This window comes from Ictidomys tridecemlineatus (genome assembly GCF_052094955.1).
Source record: "Ictidomys tridecemlineatus isolate mIctTri1 chromosome 12 unlocalized genomic scaffold, mIctTri1.hap1 SUPER_12_unloc_4, whole genome shotgun sequence".
Lineage (NCBI taxonomy): Eukaryota > Metazoa > Chordata > Mammalia > Rodentia > Sciuridae > Ictidomys > Ictidomys tridecemlineatus.
In genome coordinates this window covers 952,372-972,207 of record NW_027520962.1, presented here as the reverse complement: position 1 = coordinate 972,207, position 19,836 = coordinate 952,372, and the positions used below count along the sequence as shown (strand labels likewise).

Here is a 19,836-nt window from a genome sequence, read left to right as displayed (position 1 = left end):
CTTGAAATATAGTATGTAGGTTTTTTAAGCATGCGTTTAATAAAGAAATATGTTTATTGGTCAAAAAATAAATAAAAATAAAAATAAAATGTTTTATGAAGCCCTCCTCTGTAAGATAAGTAATCCTTCCCCAACCTGGTCTTCACTATAAACCTTCTAAGGCGTCCAAGGCCAGCCTCTTCAACTTAGCAAGGCCCTAAGCAACTTTGCAAGACCCAGTCTCAAAATAAAAAATAAAAAGGGCTGAAGTGACACTCCATAATAAAGTGACCTGAGTTCAATCCCCTGTGCAAACACAATAAAATAAAGTAAAATAAACCTTCTAAGTACTTTATTTATGTAAACGGCACATGTTAATTTGCTTGTTCATTCATTTGATATTGAAATCCTTTCTTGATTTCAAAATAGCTGGAAGTATTTTACAGATTTAAAGGACTTTTTTTTTTTTGCCAGAATAAAGCATAAAGAAAAGCAAGTACAAGTGAAACGAAGAGTACCATAAGCAGAAGAGCAAATGCCTTAGGATAAGAGGCAGGTTAATCTTCTGTTGTGTAATCCAGGATAAACCAGTTTCCTTTCTTCAAGTTGTAAGATTCCCACAATGGTGAGAATTGTTAACCATGCATGGAACACAACACTAAGCAGCCCACACAAATCCTCCACATACTTGTGCCCACACCAGCTCAGCCAACTCTCCAGGAGCAGACTCTTATTCTCTAGTACCTCCATCACCAAGGTGAGTTCACCCAGGCCTGCTGGCTCAAGAGACCTAAGAACACATTGGGGAGGATTCTATAAAGAAACAGAGAATCATCAAGGCTTGAGTAATGGGTCCAAGCCCCACAGGTCAGTGTCAGAGGGCAAGAAGTGTGTTATTTTCACTTTGGAGAAACAGCATATATGTGACAGATGACATTTTATGAATCCAGTGAGCAGCAAGAGATGAGCACGGAAGCCTGGTTAGCAAATCAGATTGGCTTATTTGGAGTGGTGAACCACCCTCTGGTCTGTAGGCTCCACCTTAAAATTGTGCCCAAAATATGGCAATTCTTCACATCTCTGCCTCCATCACCCTAGAGCAAGCAGCTAGATTCCCTCTCCTAGATCACTTTCCTAACCTTCTTCTCACTAGCTTTACAAGCTTCCTGTCTTGGCCCCTATCGAATTCTCCACTTAGTAAGTAGAAGGATGCATTTACAATATAAATTGGATCATGTCACTTCTTCTACCTTAAATCTCTTTAATAACTTCCTCATATGCTTGGAATGAAATCAACTTACCTGACCATGACTTGAAACCTGACCATGACTTGAAAGACAGTCTCAAGGCTAGCCGCAGGATACATATCTAGCCTCATTTCCTACCACCATCTCTCCAGTTCATAGCATCCCCCTTTTTCTTTCTCAAATACATTAAAATACTCCCACCTCAGCCTCTTATGGTTGCTGCATAGGAGAAATAAGCACTCTGAGAAAAGCAGAAGCAGAATATGTCTCTGAAAAGAGAATAGGGCTTCTCCTTCTCTCACTCCCTCTGATTCCATATGTGTTTGTAACACACACAAAAGGAACCTAAGGATACTGATAGGGGAAAGGAGAGCAAAGATGAAGCAGTACATCAGGAATAGAGAAAGGAAGAAAAAGAAAAGATGGGCCTTGGTCATGACTTCGTATTCATATTAATTTGCTATTTCTGTCATAACAAAGTACCACTTACTGAGCTGTGTAAAACAACACTATTTTATCATTTCATAGGCCGTAAGTCAGAATGCCTCTAGACTTAGGTAGTTCTCTGGGACCTACCAAGTTCAAATCAAAGTGTTGTCAAGACTTCATTTGCTTCTGAAGCTCTGGAGATGAATCTGTAGATATTCGCTCCATGCAATTGTTGGACGCGGGTACCCGTTTCATGGCTAGCTGTTGGCCACGGGTTGTTCTTAGCTTCTGGAGGCTGCCCCCATTCTTTGACTCATGGCAACATTGGATCACATTTTATTCATGGTTCAGATGTCTCTGACTTCTCCTTTGGCCGTCTCTCTCTGAGTGATACTTCTGTGGCTTTCACGGACTCCTACAATGAAAGTGGACCAATCTAGATAATTAAAGGTAATCTCTGTTTTAGGGTCAGCTGATATGTAACGTTAACCACTTTTAGAAAGCTCCTTTCAGGATAGTATCCAGATTAGTGTTTGGTTTAATAATGAGAGATTAGGAAACTTGGGCAGACATCTTCAGAAATCTGCCTACTATGACATCAAATGCCAGCTGAGTGTTTTTCATACATTAGGAAGTTTAATTTTCCTAAAACTAATATAACCAGGCAATAGGTCCTGTTATCACTAAAAACAATAGGAGCAAAAAAAAATATTTAATATTTTTTTTTATTTTCAAACCAAATGAGTATACCTATCAGACTATTTTAATATACCTGTAACTGGATTTTACTGTGTAAAGTTTATACACACACACACACACACACACACACACACACACACTAAACTCCATGGAATACGTCTATTGCATATGCAAGGGACAAGTATAACAGAGGTTTCTTTGGATCTCCTGTTATCTAAAATCTCAACTTGCCTTCCCTCTATGCTCATTTGAATAGTGTGGCCAAAAATTCTAATGCTGAATCAGTGATCATGGCATTGCCATGGCAACCCAGCGGGGGTCTCCAGCAGGAAGCCACCTTCACTTAACTGCAGCATAAACAATTCACCTGATTATGGGCTATTAAGAGGCAACACACAAGAGCATGTGAATAGAAAAAGAAAAGAAGGGTTTTGGTAATGTACTTTGAAATACATTCTGGTAATCTCTAATAAGCCAAGATGAAAAGAGAAGATGCTGAGAAAAATGGCGAAGAATCCTTCCCGTAGATTTTGCAAAAAATTGGACAGGTTCACAGCTAGCTGACTTTGTGGAAGTGCTTCTGTGAGATTTCAGGATAGTTTTTTCACCGAATTTTGCAATATTTCTCTCTCCTTTTCCCTCATTTCACACACACACACACATCCACACATACATAATCCTTTTCTCACCACATTAAAAAAAACACAAAAGTGAGAAAGTTTATGTTATTTTAAGCTGGGGAAGAAGAATATATATATATATATATATATATATATATATATATATATATATATATACACACACACACACACATACACACACACACACACACACACACACACACAATATTTCTGATATTGGGTTCCTGATACAGGAACAAAGCCCAGGAAGAGAATGACTTTTACAAAACAAAACTCACAAATATTTCTTTAAGCCCATAAATTTATAACACTGTCCTGAGAGATGCCCTGCTAAATGTCAGAGCAGATAGCCCCTCACATCTGACTTGAGACTTTCTAGGCAGACCTCTCACGGAATATCTGCCCTTGCCTAAGCTGTCAACTGATGCAGACATTTCTGCCTAGAAGAAATGTGTTAAGTCACATTAAAGTTAATGAGTTTTATCTAGCATAGTTTCTTGCTACCAAAATGTTTATAGCTTACCACCTTCCTTTTTAAAAAGGAGGGAGAACTCTTTCTTCAGGCACACACACTTCTCACATATCTCCTAGGCTGCCTTTTCTTAAATTCTTCTCCCAAGGGTAACTGTGCAGCCCCCACCTCAACTTTATCCCACCCCAACCCTCCACTAATCACCCTGTGTTCATACACCTGTGCACAGCTTTCCTGAGGATGAATTTCAACCATCTATACATGACCCCATCATTAAAGTTTTAATACAAAGGATACTTTGTTCTCTGACAATGACACCATTTTACCAGGAACTCATCAGTAAAATTATTATTCAACAAGGTCAACACTTTGATCTGATAGAGACTTACAGAAAGGACAGAATATTAAGCAAAGACAATACAGCCTTTCAATATGAGCCTTTGATGTGACCCAGCAAAGCACTCTGTGGTGATCAATCTACAAAGTAACCAAATGCAGCCATTTAAAGAGCTGTTAGCATTCATGAGTAGTTGCATCAGGGAGACCTATGTTTCATTTTGAAAATGGAATTATATTTTATGGAGAACGCTTAACTGCAGTTATGACTTAGCCTATAAAGTCTGCAAGATAAGCAATAAATCATATCTCTCAAAGAGTAAAGGAAGGTAAAGAATGTCCTGAAGAAATTGTAAAGATGTTACAGATGGACACCATCTTCTCAGCTTTAGGGTCAGGCACAATTTTCTTCTAGTTGCAGTACTGGACAATTTAGAAACTGGTTACCTTGGAAAAGTTGTTTAACTTCTCTGGCCATGGTTCTCACCAGTGTGATATACAGGTGATTAGAAAAACATAGACTAGATTAGTCAAATTGAGATACTTTGAACAGTGAAACAGGGGTCATTATTAATAACTACACCCGGACAACAGGAGTGACCCAAGACCACTGGGGCAGGCCAAATACATATGATTTTTCTGTCAAGATAATGAAAAATCAATGCCTCCACAACAACATTAAATGCTGACACAGATGGGGAGCAACAGGAATTTGTATTTGTTGCTGAAGGGGATGCTAAAAGGGTATGACTACTTCAAAAGGCCGTTTGGGAGTTTCTTTAAAAATCAAACACATGAAAGGCAATATGTCAATCAATGGAAGGGTAACTGATGTGATACAGCAATCTGTATATGGGGTAAAGTTGGGAGTTCATAACCCGCTTGAATCAAACTGTGAAATATGATGTATTAAGAACTGTGTAATGTTTTGAACGACCAACAATAAAAAAAAAAAATCAAACACATGCAGGGTTGCAGCCAGAACACAAGTGTTTCGGAAACCATCACTAAATCAAAGCCAAAATGGAAAAGGAAAAAAAAATTGTATTGACATTGTTGTCTTTTTTTTTTATATAATCCACCATAGCCATGTATTTATTACTGTTGTAATTCACAAAGCACTTTATAGAAATAATTTCTATAAAAGGAAAGAACAAAATAAAATTAAAATAGTGTTAACATCTTAAATTTCTTTTATAAATTTTATCAGCTACTCAAATGTACAAATATTATATAGAATTTTCTAAAAGTACGTCATTGGACATGTTGAATCAGGCAAGTCCACAACTACTGGCCATCTGATCTACAAATGTGGTGGGATCAACAACAACAACAACAACAACAAAAAACATTGACAAAATTGAACAGGAGTCTGCTAAGGTGGTAAAGGGCACCTCAGTATGCCTAAGTGTTGCAGAAACTGAAAGCTGAACATGAGCATGGTATCACCGTTGACATATCCCTGTGGGAATTTGAGACCAGTAAGTATAATGTGACTAGAACTCATGCCCACAGCCATGGAGATTTCACCAGAAACCTGATTACAGACACATCTCAGGACAATTGCGCTGCCCTGATGGTCACTGCTGGTGTTGGTAAATTTGAAGCTGGTATCCCCAAGAATGGGCAGATCCCTGAACATGCCTTTCTGACTTACACACTGAGTGTGAAAAAACTTATTGTTGGTGTTAATAAAATGAATTCCACTGAGTGACCCTAGAGTCAAAAGAAATATGAAGAAATGGTTAAGGAAGTCAGCATCCACGTTAAGAAAACTGGCTACAATTCTGACACAGTGCAGTTTGTGCCAATTTCTGGTTGGAATGGTGACAGTATGCTGGAGCCAAGGCTAATATGCCTTGGTTCAAGGGATGGAAAGTCACCCATAAAGAGGGAAGTACCAGGGAAATCATGGTGCTTGAAGCTTTGGATTCATCCTACCATCAATCCATCCAACTGACAAGCCTTTGCATATGTCCTTCCAGGATGTCTACAAAATCAATGAAATTACTAATGTGCCTGTGGGCCCAGTGGAACCTTTGCTCCACTCCATGTCACAACTGAAGTCAAGTCAGTTGAAAGGCACCATGAGGCTTTGAGTGAAGCTCTTCCTGGGGTCAATGTGGGCTTTAATGTCAAGAACGTGTCTATCAAATATGCTGATCATGGCAATCTTGCTGGTGACATAAAAAATGACCCACCAATGGAAGCAGCTAGTCTTCATTGCTCGGTGATTATCCTGAACCTGCCAAGCCATCAGTGCCCCTGTCGTGGATTGTTAAACAGCTCATAATGCTTGCAAGTTGCAGAGCTGAAAGAAAAAAATTGATCATCATTCTGGTCAGAAGCTGGAAGATGGTTCTAAATTCTTGAATTCATGTGAAACTGACATTGTTGATTTGATTCCAGGCAGGTTATGACAGTCCAGAAAGCTCAGAAAGCTAAAGAAATATTACCCCCAATGCCTGCCACCCCAGACTTAATCCATTATGAAAGAACAATCTCAAAACTTGTTGTCCCAATTGGCCATTCAGGTTTAATAGTAAAAGACTGGTAACAATGCATCATGAAAACTTCAGAGGAAAGGAGAATGTTTTATGGACCACTGGGGCATTTTTGGTGTGTGTGTGTGTGTGTGGCAGTTTTCAGTTTTTTTAAATCAGTACTTTTTAATGGAAACAAATTGACTGAAAATCTGTCACAGAATTTTGAGAGCCATTAAAACTAAAGTTTAGAGAAAAAAAAAAAAGCTAAACCTACTCTTACCATACTATCCAGCATTGTGCCACTTGTTATTTACTCAAAAGTGGTGGAAACTTATGTCCACACAAAAATCTGCACATGAGTGTTTCTGACAGCTTTATTTAAAATGGCCTAAACTTGGAAACTACTAAGATGTTCTCTGGAACTGATAAACTCTTATATCCAGGCAATGGAATATTATTCAACATTTAAAGAAATGAGATATCAAGCAATGAAAATACATGAGGCCAATTTAAATGCACACTATTAAGTGGGAAAGAAAACATTCTGAAGAGGCTACATACTGTAGGAGTTCAAATATAGAAATTTCTGGAAAATGCAAAACTATGAAGACAATAAAAAGATTGGTAGCTGCCAGGAATTAAGGATGAAGGTAAGATGGATACATGGAGTACATTTTTTTTTAGTGCTGTGAAACTACTCTGTATCACATAATAATGATGGTTACAATCATATATTTGTCTAAATCCACAAAGCACCAGGAGTGAACCCTAATGTAACCCATGGACTGGTATAATGCTGTGTCCATGTAGCTTCATCAGTTGAAACAGGTTTGTGGATAAGAAGGAAGTTGTGGATGGGGGCAGGGCAGTGGTACATGGGGATCCTCTATCCCAAATTTTGCTGTTAATCTGAAACTTCTCTTACAATTAAGACTGCTATATATCCAGAGGACTTAAAATCAGCATACTTTAATGACGCAGCCATATCAATGTTTATAGTAGCTCAATTCACAATAGCAAAGCTATGGAACCAACCAAGGTTCCCTTCAACAGATGAATGGATAAAGATAATGTGAAATAAATACACATGAAATATTATTCAGCCATGAAGAAGAATGAAATTATGGTATTTGCCAGTAAATGAATAGAACTGGAGACTGTTAGGCTAAGTGAAATAAGCCAGTCCCAAAAAGCCAAAGGCCAAATGTTCTCTCTGATATGTGAATGCTAACCCACTATAAGTGGGGGAAGGGATGGAAGTTCATTTGATTAGACAAAGGGGGATAATGGAAAAGGAGAGGGAATCAGAATAGAAAAGACAGTAGAATGAATTGGACATAACCCTTCTATGTTCATATATACATGTACATACAGTGAAACTCCACATGGTATACAACCAAAAGGGGATCCTAACTAGAATAAATTATATTCGATGTATGTATAATATGTCAAAATACACTTTATTGTCATGTATATCTAAAAAGAACAAGTTTTTTTTAAGAGAGAGGGAGAGAGAGAGGGGGAGAGAGAGAGAGAGAGAGAGAGAGAGAGAGAGAGAGAGAGAGAGAGAGAGAGAGAGAGAAAGAGAATTTTTTAACATTTATTTTTTAGTTTTCAGTGGACACAACATCTTTATTTTATTTTTATGTGGTGCTGAGGATTGAACCCAGTGCCTCACATATGCCAGGCGAGCGTGTTACTGCTTGAGCCTCATCCCCAGCCCCATAAAAGAGCAAGTTTGAAATTGTCAAAAATAAATAAAATATTCTTTGGTCTTTTATTTTAATATAATCTATCAGCCTATGTCTTTTGATTGGTAAGTTTAGGCCATTAACATTTAAGGTTATTATTGAGACATGAAAAATTGTATTACTGGTCATTTTTGTTTATTTTTGGTATTTAGTTTGACTTAGTTTCTCCTCTAATTAGCTTTTACTTTATTGTAGTTCTTCCCTTTGCAGATTTTTATCATTTTTCATTTCCTCTTTGTGAAATATTTTGCCAAGAATGTTCTGTAGTGCAGGCTTTCTTGCTGTAAATTCTTTTAGCTTTTGTTTATCATGGAAGGTTTTATTTCATTTTCAAATTTGAAGCTTAATTTTGCTGGATATAAGACTCTTGGTTGGCATCCACTATCTTTCAGAGCTTGGTATATGTTGTTTCAGGATCTCCTGGCTTTGAGAGTCTGGGTTGAAAAATCTGCTGAGATCTGAATTGGTCTTCCTTTATAGGTAATCTGATTTTTCTCTCTTGCAGCCTTTAAAATTCTATACTTATTCTGTAAGATATGCATTTTCATTATAATGTATCTTGGTGTAGATCTGTTGTAATTCTGTACATTTGGTGTCCTATAGGCCTCATGAATTTGATTTTCCAATTCATTCTTCATGCTTGGGAAATTTTCTCATATTATTTCATTGAGGAGATTGAGCATTCCTTTGGTTTAATTTTCTGAACCTTCTTCTATCCCAATGAATCTTAAATTTGGTCTTTTCACGGTATCCCATAATTCTTGGATATTTTGTTCATGGTTTCTTACCATCTTTACTGTGAGGTCAACTTTATTTTCAAAATTGTATATTTTGTCTTCATTGTCTGAGGTCCTGTTTCCAAGTGATCTAGTCTGTTGGTGATGCTATCTATTGAGTTTTTTAAATTGTCTTATTGTTTCTTTTGTTTCAAGGATTTCTGGCTTTTTTTTTTTTTTTTTTTTTAGTATCTCTATCTCTTTCATGAAGTAATCTCTTGCAATCTATATTTGGTCTCTTACCTTTTTGTTGGTTTGATTGATGGTCACTAGTATTTGTTCTCTTATCTCTTTGTTGGAGTGATTGATTTTTGCCTGAATCTGCTCATTTAGGTCATTCTTTAATTCCCAAAACATTTTAGTTATGTATATTCTGAACTCCTTCTCTGACATTTCACCTACTGCACTATCTATAGATTCTGTTGTTGTAGTATCTTGGTTTGTTTGGGACACTTTCCTCCCTTGTTTATTTATGATATCTATGTGTCTTCATCTCTTACAGTGTAGATCTGAGGTATTACAGTTTCTGCTCTATTGTCTTATAATGTCCCTATAGGTTACCAATATCTCACTTTTAAGGGAGAGATTAATATTCCAGCACTCAATGTACCCACGTGCAGCCATATATCAGTTAGCTTCTATTTTTACATTTACAGTTTTGTCACTATAATCAGAAATGATGAGTTCAGTTATCTTCTTACCATCTTCAATAGGTGAGAAGATACCATATAGTCAATAAGCTTGTCTAATGATTTTATAGTTTCTAATGTTATAACATGGGCCTGGGGGTGTTGGCTGAGATGTTTAGGAGGTAGGATGTGAGAATAGGGAGGTATTTGATTTTATGACTAGTGAGAGGGTAATCATAAGAAGTTGACTGTTAGTAGAAACAAGAGATAGGCAACCCCATGCAAGACTCCCTGTTACCTCAGCAACAGGATAAATTTTAGCACCCCTAGTAGAGAAACTTTTGGAGCAGCCAGGCCAAAAGGGACTTTAGTTATGTCCTACCAGTTTCTTATTGTTGTCCCTTGATAGAAGTGGTGATATCTGTTTCATGTTTGTGTCAGCCTCCAGCCTGTACCCTGATGTTAGTTTACGAAGCCATGCTTGGATAAATAAGGAACCCCAGTTCAGGGTGGCTCTCTGTGCAGGCATCTTATAGGAAAAGGCATCCACAAAATGAAGGTGAAAGTTTGGGATAACATATACCATTCACATGGTCTACATAAACAAGACGGGGTTTCCATCCTCATATCAAGTAAAGTAGACTTCAAGCCAACATTAATCAAAAAGGATAAAGATAGACATTTCATACTGCTAAAGGGAACCATACATCAACAAGACACATAACAGTTATAAATATATATGCCCCAAACAATGGAGCATCTACATTCGCAGAGCAATAGTAACAAAAACAGCATGGTATTGGCACCAAAACAGACTGGTGGACAGAATAGAGGACACAGAGACTAACCCATATAACTACAGTTATCTTATATTAGAGAAAAGATGGCCTCTTCAACAAATGATGCTGGGAAAACTGGAAATCCACATGTAACAAAATGAAATTACACCTCTATCTCTCAAAATGCACAAAACTCAAAGTGAATCAAGAACCTAGGATTTAAACCAGAGACCTTGTGCCTAATGGAAGAAAATGTAGGCCCAAAATCTCCATCATGTCAGATTCGGCCCCAACTTCTTTATTAATACCCCTATAGTGCAAGAATTAAAACCAAGAATCAATAAATGGGATGAATTCAAACTAAAAAGCTTCTTCTCAAAAAAAGAAACAATCAGTGAGGTGAATAAAGAGCCTACAGAATGGGAGCAAATCTTTACCACAAGCACATCAGAAACAGCACTAATCTCTAGGATATATAAAGCACTCAAAAAACATTAACATCAAAAAAACACAAATAATCCAATCAATAAATGGGTCAAGGAACTGAACGGACATGTCTCAGAAGAGGGTATACAATCAATCAACAACATATGAAAAAATGTTCAACATCTCTAGCAATTAGAGAAATGCAAATCAAAACTACTCTATGACTTCATCTCACTCCAGTCAGAATAACAGCTACTACGAAGACAAACAACTATAAGTGTTGGCATGGATGTGGGGGAAAAGGCACACTCATATATTGCTGTTGGAACTGCAGATTTGTGCAGCCAATATGGAAAGCAGTATGGAGATTCCTTGGAAAACTTAGAATGGAACCACCATTTGACCCAGCTATCCCACTTCTCAGTTTATACCCAAAGGACTTAAAAACAGCATACTACAGGGACACAGCCATATTAATGTGTATAGCAGCACAATTCACAATAGCTAAATTGTGGAACCAACCCAAATGCCCTTCAGTAGATGAATGGACAGGGAAATTTTGGTATATATACATGATGCAACATTACTCTGCATTAAAAGAGAATAAAATCATGGCATTTGCAGGAAAATGGATGGAGGTGGAGAATATAAGTGGAGTAAGCCAATCCCAAAAAAAACAAAGGCTGTATATTTTCTTTGATATGAGGATGCTGGCTCATAATGGCAATGGGCAGGGAGCATGGGAGAAATGGAGGAATTTTAAATATGGCAAATGGGAGGGAGGTTAAAGGAGGGGACATGGGGTAGGAATGATGGCAGAATGAGATAGACATCATTACCCTAAGTACATGTATGAAGACACAAATGGTGTGAAAATACTTTGTGTACAATCAGTGACTTGAAAAATTGTGCTCTATATGTGTAATATGAAATGGATTGCATTCTGCCATCAGATATAATAAATTAGAATAAATAAATAATTTAATAAAAAAGAAAGTAAATAAATAAACAAATAGATAAAATAAAGACTGCTAATTTTTTTTAAAAGGAAGAAAACAGTGATGCCTAACCGGTTGTTGTGGCAATTAATAAAAATAAAATACATAAAACACTTAGCATGTAGCTGGCGTTGTGTAAAACCTAACATCTATCTTCTTCTCCTATGACTTTTGAAAAAGGATAAGAGCACAAGTTTTAGTAAACATAACTATGTCGTGAAGAGATTATCTAACAGTATTATAACTGTCTCCCAATTAGGATATTAGAAATTAGATCATATTTAAATTAGTTTTGAAATGCATACAATTCACAAATCTCACCTTCCTTGTTAGATGAGTAATTGAATAAATGAGTCAAAAACTCTTCTCTGTCTCTTTTGTCACTCTTCTGCTTGTCTCTATCATTTTTCATGTAGGGGAGGACAGACTTTGGGATTTGGAAGACTGGATGCCTGGCTCTACCAATTATGTAACTTTGAGAAAATAATGGTGCTTCAGATTTTTCATCTGTCAAACCAGCAACCATTGAGATCTTCGAGAAGATGGCCAAGGGGTTCCTAGCACTTCAAATGACATATGATTTTGACTCCTACACATAAGCATTTTAGAAGCTTCTGCTACACCCAATGGTTCCTAGTCAACCACACTGTACTTCAGATAAACTGTTAATTACTAGCTATTAAAATTAGATAGATTTCATAAAATTAATAATGAATATAGGAATTCTGACCCAATCTTCAAATCTGGGGATAGGAATAAGAATTTCTCATACCTACTGGTAAACAGAAGAGGGAGCTCTAAGACTGGAATTCAAACTCATGTTTTCATGCTAAACTTATCATATTTCACTATAAGCAAACTCTAAACCAAAAACATCTAAGGTACATAATAAATCCAGAAAGACAGCAAAAAATATAAATTCTGAACCATTATCCAAGGATTTAAATATGGGGTAATTTATTTTTTTTCCAAATGAAATGCAAACTTTAATGATATTAACATAAAATGCTTTCTTTCAATACACGTTTATTTTAAAATATCCATTTATATGTCGAAATACACACAAAATTGTACAAAGTTTCCTAATGTATGACAACATGAAATATCTATTTTTTGGCACCGGAGAGTGAATGAACCCAGAGGTACTTTTCCACTAAGCTACATCACCTGTCTTTTTTTTTAAATTTTAAGACAGGGTTTTCCTAAGGTGCTTAGGGCCTTGCAAAGTTGCTGAAGCTGGCCACAAACTTGAAATCCTACTGCCTCAATCTCCCAAATCACTGGGATTACAGGCATGCTCCTCCATGCCCACCTAATAATGTGTACTTTTTGGTGTTCAAAAAAAAAAATGGGGGGAAGGGTATCGGGGATTGAACTCAGAGGCACTCGACTACTGAATAACATCCCCAGCCCTATTTTGTATTTTACTTAGAGACAGGGTCTCACTGAGTTGCTTAGCACCTCGCTTTTGCTGAGGCTGGCTTTGAACATGTGAACCCCCTGCCTCAGGCTCCTGAGTCGCTGGGATTACAGGCATGTGCTACCAGGCCCGGCTAACAATTTTTGATAATTTGTAGAGGATGGAGTTGTTTTTCCTTTTGTTACATCCTTCTTCTAGCCTGATTTCTCCTTATTGCTAAAATTTAGGGACACAAAAAATTTCTAAGGCCACCAAGTGGCCAAGTTCTATGATTCTCAGTCTTTTATCCACTTATGGTCAGGCTCTGACTCCTGCTGTTTGTTTCTAATAGCATCTATCATCTAACTATAATTTCATCAGTTCAGACCGCATAGCCTAAGTGGTCGTAATTTATCAGAGATGAAACAGGAACTACGCAAAACATAATTATTTTGTGACTCATTTTTAACATTGTTACATATACAACAGAAAGAGTAAAAAGAGATTAGTGCACAGATAGCTTCAAACCACCTGAAGTATCAAAAAAAGAAAAAAATCAGACTCCATTCAATCAATAACAGGGCTTAATCACATTTTTCTACAATAAAGTAAAAAAAATGGGTAATTGGGGTTTTTAAAATGGCTCTGTCACTAATGATCTCTCTGACACAGATTTTACTTATCTCAACTCTGAAATGAGAATAGCCACTGTTCCACAAGGCTCTGAGGCAGGTTGAATGAGAGAACATATGTGTAAGTTCCTTTCTCAGTGCCTGTGACACAGCTGCTAAATATAAGTGACTTTCTTCCTTTCTAATTTTACACGACCTCTATCGTTGAAGGCTGTGCTTTGACACCAACTGCGTACAGAAAACTAACAGTCAAAATACTCCATATTAAAGCTTTCTCATTAATAGACTTGATGGTTGATTATAAAATGACAGCAGCAAGAAAACGTCAACTTCTAATGAAACCTAACATTTTTTTTAACACTGTCTACTAGGCATTGAATATTACATTATCGTGAGCATGCTGTCATTAACGTATATCAAACACTATTGTGTCTCTCCACAATGTCAGCATTTATTGAAAAACAATACATTCACAGGTTATACCACTTTCATCAATGGCAATTCACTGAATACGTGTGGGTCACCTGTTAGTCATCAGCCAGGAGATAGAGAGAGATATAAGACAGAAAGGCTAAGAAAGGGTTGAGGCAGCCACAGGGTTTCAGGAGGGTGAACTGAGTGCAAAGGCAGAGAGCAGATATAGACACAGAGAGTCACTACAGAGCGTCAGATAAAAGTATGAGCTCCCCAAGGAATTGTTCAGGGCATGGAGCTGTCAATATACAAGTACTGGTTCTAGGCCAAGGTCTGGAAGGTGGTAGCTTCTCAGTGTATGTCACTGTGGTGATTTTCCTAGGAAAGGCTCCTGACAAGTGACCAGGTAAGGAGGTCAGGGTGCTGCTCTGTCCAGTCTCAGGGTGTCTCTCCTTTTATGGGTCTCTAACGAGAGTTTGCAGAATTTGGAGATCTGGAGTGCTTGATAAGCTCATGGGCCTGATTTTCCAATATGAGTTTGCTATGCTTAATTCAATAAGTTCACAGTGGTCATTCTTATTAGGAGGATTAACTTATTTATCAGTTTATGCCTTATGATTGTGACAGACAAAGGATGGTTGATTATTTGTTCAAACAGGATGTGGCGACACACCACCTCGGCCCTTAAACTGAAAATGAAGTAGCTTATGGCAAGCTACTGCCTCACAAAATGGAGGAACTCAGATTTAGACAGCCTGAATGCACTGTTCTATGCATCATGAGCAACTCAGCAGAGCCCAGAATGCTGTCCTTACACAGGCTAGAGTTAGGCAATCTTCATTCTTTTGAGGTGGGTCATTTTATGGTCACCTTTCATTCATGAAAGCAGGGAGACACTTCTTAACTACCTCAAAACCAAGGAATTAGTGGTCCACAAAGCAGGTGTCTTTGACCATGAAAGTGAGGATTCTGAATTATTTCCCTTCACTGCTCAAGTATCTTCTGAAATAGAAAATTTTCCAAATTGTTATTTGCAGTATGGTTTAAATACTCGGTAAACAAATTGATTGAACCTGTTGTAATTGTACTGGCTTGTATAATCTAAGCATCACAGTCTCCATCTCTTTGATTTGAATCAGAGATTACAATAGTATTATTATAATGTTGTCCTAGGAAATAGAAAACGTAGTAAATAAAACAAATTAAGAATAGTTGTAAATTTATTGACTTGGACACAATATATTAATAAATAAATAAATTGGGGCATCCCCTTAATTCACTATTGATTAAAGCTCAACGGATACTATCTGTGCAAATACACCTCCTTTGAACTATATTTAAATGGAAATTAGGTTGAGTGGTTCTCACCTTCCTAAAATCAATAATTAACTCTAGTGATGAGCCCTTTGTTCTATCTATAACAGTGACTTCCCTAGAGAAGCTAACTTAGTTCATTTATCCTTGAGCAAAATTTCTCTTTAGTGAGCTATGTGTCAGGGTAAAATGTTCACTTGTTGCAGTATATATACAGAGTTTTATGTAACTGAACCATTAGGCTACTACTCTTTATCACATGGCCTACTAAGAATTTGTACAAAACAAAAGCTTTTAATATCAGTCTATTTGCATTAGTTGTCTGTCAATCAATCTTTCTGACCTGTAGGTGTGAATTTTGCTTTTCCACAGGATGAAAGTTTATACCATTTTCAGGCTTCGGTTTGCTTTTCTGAAAAGCAATTCCCCTTCAAAGTGTTGCTTTTGCCTGAGGCCTGGGATCATAAACACAATTGAACAGGACACACTTAAGTATTCAGCAGATACCTCAAACTCCCCTTTCTCCTAAGATAGAAACCTCAGACTCATTACCAAATCCCACCTCCACAAATCCCTCACACCTTCCATAACTGAATCCAGAGGATTCCATCAGTCTCTTGAGTATGGTTTTCTTCCTGTTCTTTAATTTCATCCTTTATCATCTCTTTACTGATAATTTATATTTTCTATCTCCTCATCTTTCCATACTACATCCAGGTCAATTTTCTCATACCTTTCTGGTCAATTCTCTCCTGAGCTATGCCTAATCTGCTATTTTAATCCACTCATGGAATTCATTTTATTCAATATACTTTTATGTCTATACTTTTCAACAGTTTGTCTATTCAATCCTTCTTTTATTTTCCAATGTTCTGGATTATTTTATTGTCCTCTTAGCATTTCCTTGAAAATTTTGAACATCCTAAGTTAAAAGTTTTTCAATGTCTTCTATATCAAATTGTTGGATATAAATCTCTTAATTATTGCATCTGCTGACATTATTTTGTAGTCCTTCATTTTCTCATGTGGCTTGAAATTCTTGATCATGAGCTTCTTTTTAGTAGTATTTGCAGAGATCCAGTGAATAGGATTAGTACCCCCATGAAGGAGAGAGCTAGTTCCTCTCTTCCAGCATGAGGAGAAAGAGCTAGAAAAGTTACCATCTGAACCAGTCAACAGGAGCACACATCAAATCTGCCAGCATGTTGACTTTGGACTTCCCTTGCTCCCAAACTGTGAGAAATAAACATCTTTTGTTTATAAGCATCCAGTATAAGACATTTTGTTATAGCATTTCATAAGTGCTAACAGTGTTATTTTCATAAACTAGGAGTTTCAAGGAGATCTGTATTGTAGAAGCATTTCTACAGAGTAGTTTCTCACTTTTCTTTGGTTTGTTTGGTACTACAGGTTTCACCAGCTCAAGATCAATTTTTTAATTGAAAACTTTATTGAGAAAATTGTAGATTCACATATAGTTGCAAGAAATAATAGTGAGAGATCCTGTGTACTGTTTGCTCAGTTTCTCTTAAAATTGGCATCTTGCAAAATGATAGAACAGTATCATAATAACAAAGATACTGACATTTCTAATTTACTTAGTTAATATTTTCCCTATTATTATATTCATTTCTGAGTGTGTTTTATATATCATTTGCATATATGTCCAAATTTAGTTTTACAGTTTTAGCTTTGATGTTTGTTTTCATTTTGAGTTGTTAAGTAATATAAGATTTAGGTAAAGATTCATTCATTAGCCTATGAATATTCAATTTTTCAGAATACTGTTTCTACCATTGTTGAAAAAGCTATCCTTCTGCCACTGAATTGTTTTCGTGCCTTTGTCAAAAATAGTTGAGCGTATTTGTGTGAGTCAATTTCTGGTTTTTACTCTATTAATCCATGTTCATCTCCTAGCCAACTTCACTGTCTTGAATAATATAAATGGTAAAACTTTTCATTAAGTTGGGTTATTCCCCCCACATTTTTCTTTGAAAGGTTTATTTCGGCTGTTCTAGGTCTTGTGCCTTTCCATATAAATTTTAGAATAAACTTGTCTATGTCTAAAAATATGTCACAAAGATTTTTATAATAAATCTGTACCTCAATTTGAGTATATTGGCATTTTTACTCTGTTAAGCCTTTCAATTCATTAACAAGATAGGTCTATTTGTTTAGGTTTTCCTTGATTGCTTTCATCAGCATTTTTTAAAACAGATGCTATACACATTTCATTCAGTACATACTTAAGTTTTTAATTTTCTTTTTAATGTTTATAAATATTGTATTTTTAATTTCTGCTACTGAGTCATTCTTGTTCATATAAAGAAATACCATTGATTTTTGTGTGGTGTTCTTGTATCCTACAACCTTGCTAAACTCATTAATTGTAGAGGTATTTTTTTTTAAGATTCCTTGACATTTTTTAATGTAGACAATCTTTTTTTTTTAAATAGAGTGTTTATTTTCTCATTTCTAATCCATATGTATTTTATTTCTTTTTCTTGTCTTATTGCTGTGTCTAAAATTCTAGTATTTTGTTGAGTTAAGGGGAAAGATAACAGAATCTTTGCCTTATTCTATATCTTATTCAGTATTTCAGATTAAGTATAAAATTAGTTGTGGGTTTATTTATTTATTCATTCTTTAACAAGTTGAGGTGATCAAAATCAAAATTTAAAATAAAAGTGACTGGGGGTGTATCTCAGTGGTAAGGTTCTATCGCCAGGACCAATAAAATAGAATAAACAAATAAATAGATATCCTTCGAATCATATTCAGTCTCAGGCTGGCAAGCAGAAGTGTGAGGACAAAATGTTACTACTTGTGTAAACATGTGGTGTTTTGTGGGGAACTAAGTTCTTATGGAACTCTTTATGTAAAACATTTCTCAAAGTGTTTCATTAAAAGAGAAGACCCCTGCATTAATATTAAGAAAGAGAAAAGAGACTGTGGTCTCGGGAAAATGTAAACTACTCTATGCCACATATGTCTCTTGGAGATGTATAATGCACCATCAAATCTTAAAGATCCCACTTTGATTCTTTAAAAACCAATATTTTAAATAGTTTACACTGAAGCTTTTTAAAAACACAATGCTTATTAATACTCTATAGAGTATATGTTCTTTAAAATGCTTCTTAAGAATAACAAAAAAAGTATCTAAACTGCCTCTGAAGAAAAATTCTAATCATTTTTGAAGGATTTGACATTAATTTTCAAGATTATAAATTATGTATCATTTTCCCCAATTAGCTCACTCCATTGGCTTACTATCTCCCTTGCTGCCACTTTAAATATTCCAAGTTCAACCCAAGAGGCTTCATTGTCCTCCCATTCCTGTTATTCCACAGAAGAACTAAATGTTTCCACCATGACAAGGTGCCTTCTTCAAGTTATCCAAAATACAAGTCCTATGCTGTGACAGAGAATGGGACACCAAGAAGAGTCCCCTTGAGGTTGAACTATTTATCAAGTCAGTGATACATAAAGTGGTTAAAAATGGAAATGCTAGCGTAAATATTTCAGAGACAGAAATGCTTACTCCTTTTTAATCAGAATTCACACCTCAGCTCTTTTCTCTTCCACTAAACTCTATGGCACAGTCACATCCCTCCTCAGCAAACACCTGGTTCATAAACTGATGTTTGACATTAAAATATTATGGGCTATGTGTGGTGGTGCATGACTGAAATCCCAGCCAGGGAGGCTGACACAGAAAGATGGCAAATTCAAGGCCAGCCTCAGCAACTTATCGAGGCCTTAAGCAACTTAGCAAGATTCTCAAAATAAAAACTAAAAGGACTGGCCATGTGGCTCAGTGCTTAAGCACCTCTGGGTTCCCCAAAACAAACAAAAGAAATTTTTAATGGGGCTGTTACCCAATCACAGAGATCATTAGGCAGGATCCTTAACCCACATGCTTTCAAAATCTATAGATGGAGAAGATGTATAAACAAGTAGTAACTGAACACAGTTATAAACATCATACTAGAGGCTTGTAGAGCTGTACACAGAGGCATAAAACATGATTGTATATTGGGGACTTTCTATGTGGATGAGATGGTAGGTTGTATTAAAATTGTCAGAAGAAACTAGAAAGCTAAATGGGGGTCCTTGAAGATGTCAAGAGCATCAGCACGCTGATAATCAGAGAACTGATATGAAGGGATTGCTCTTTTTCTTATTTCAACTGTTCATTAAATCAGACTTACTGTCTCTTCACATTCTTACATACACAGCAGAAACCAAAATAAGACCAAGTTGCTAATCCATGTCTCCAGACAGAAAACTTGATTAAAGTTCTCAAATAAGAATCGTGGCTCCCTTTTGCCTGTAAAAAAAAAAAAATACACTTCTTTCAACAATTTTTTTTTTGATGGTGGGGGAGGTGGCTACTAGTAAGGTACAGCTTTAGTCTACATACAGT

The 19,836-nt window shown here is 36.3% G+C and overlaps 1 pseudogene; it reads left to right on the top strand.

Annotated features, from left to right (window-relative positions):
• Positions 1–909: 909 nt before the first annotated feature.
• On the top strand, positions 910–6,223 carry LOC144372327 (elongation factor 1-alpha 1 pseudogene; annotated as a pseudogene).
• The last annotated feature ends 13,613 nt before the right edge of the window (positions 6,224–19,836 follow it).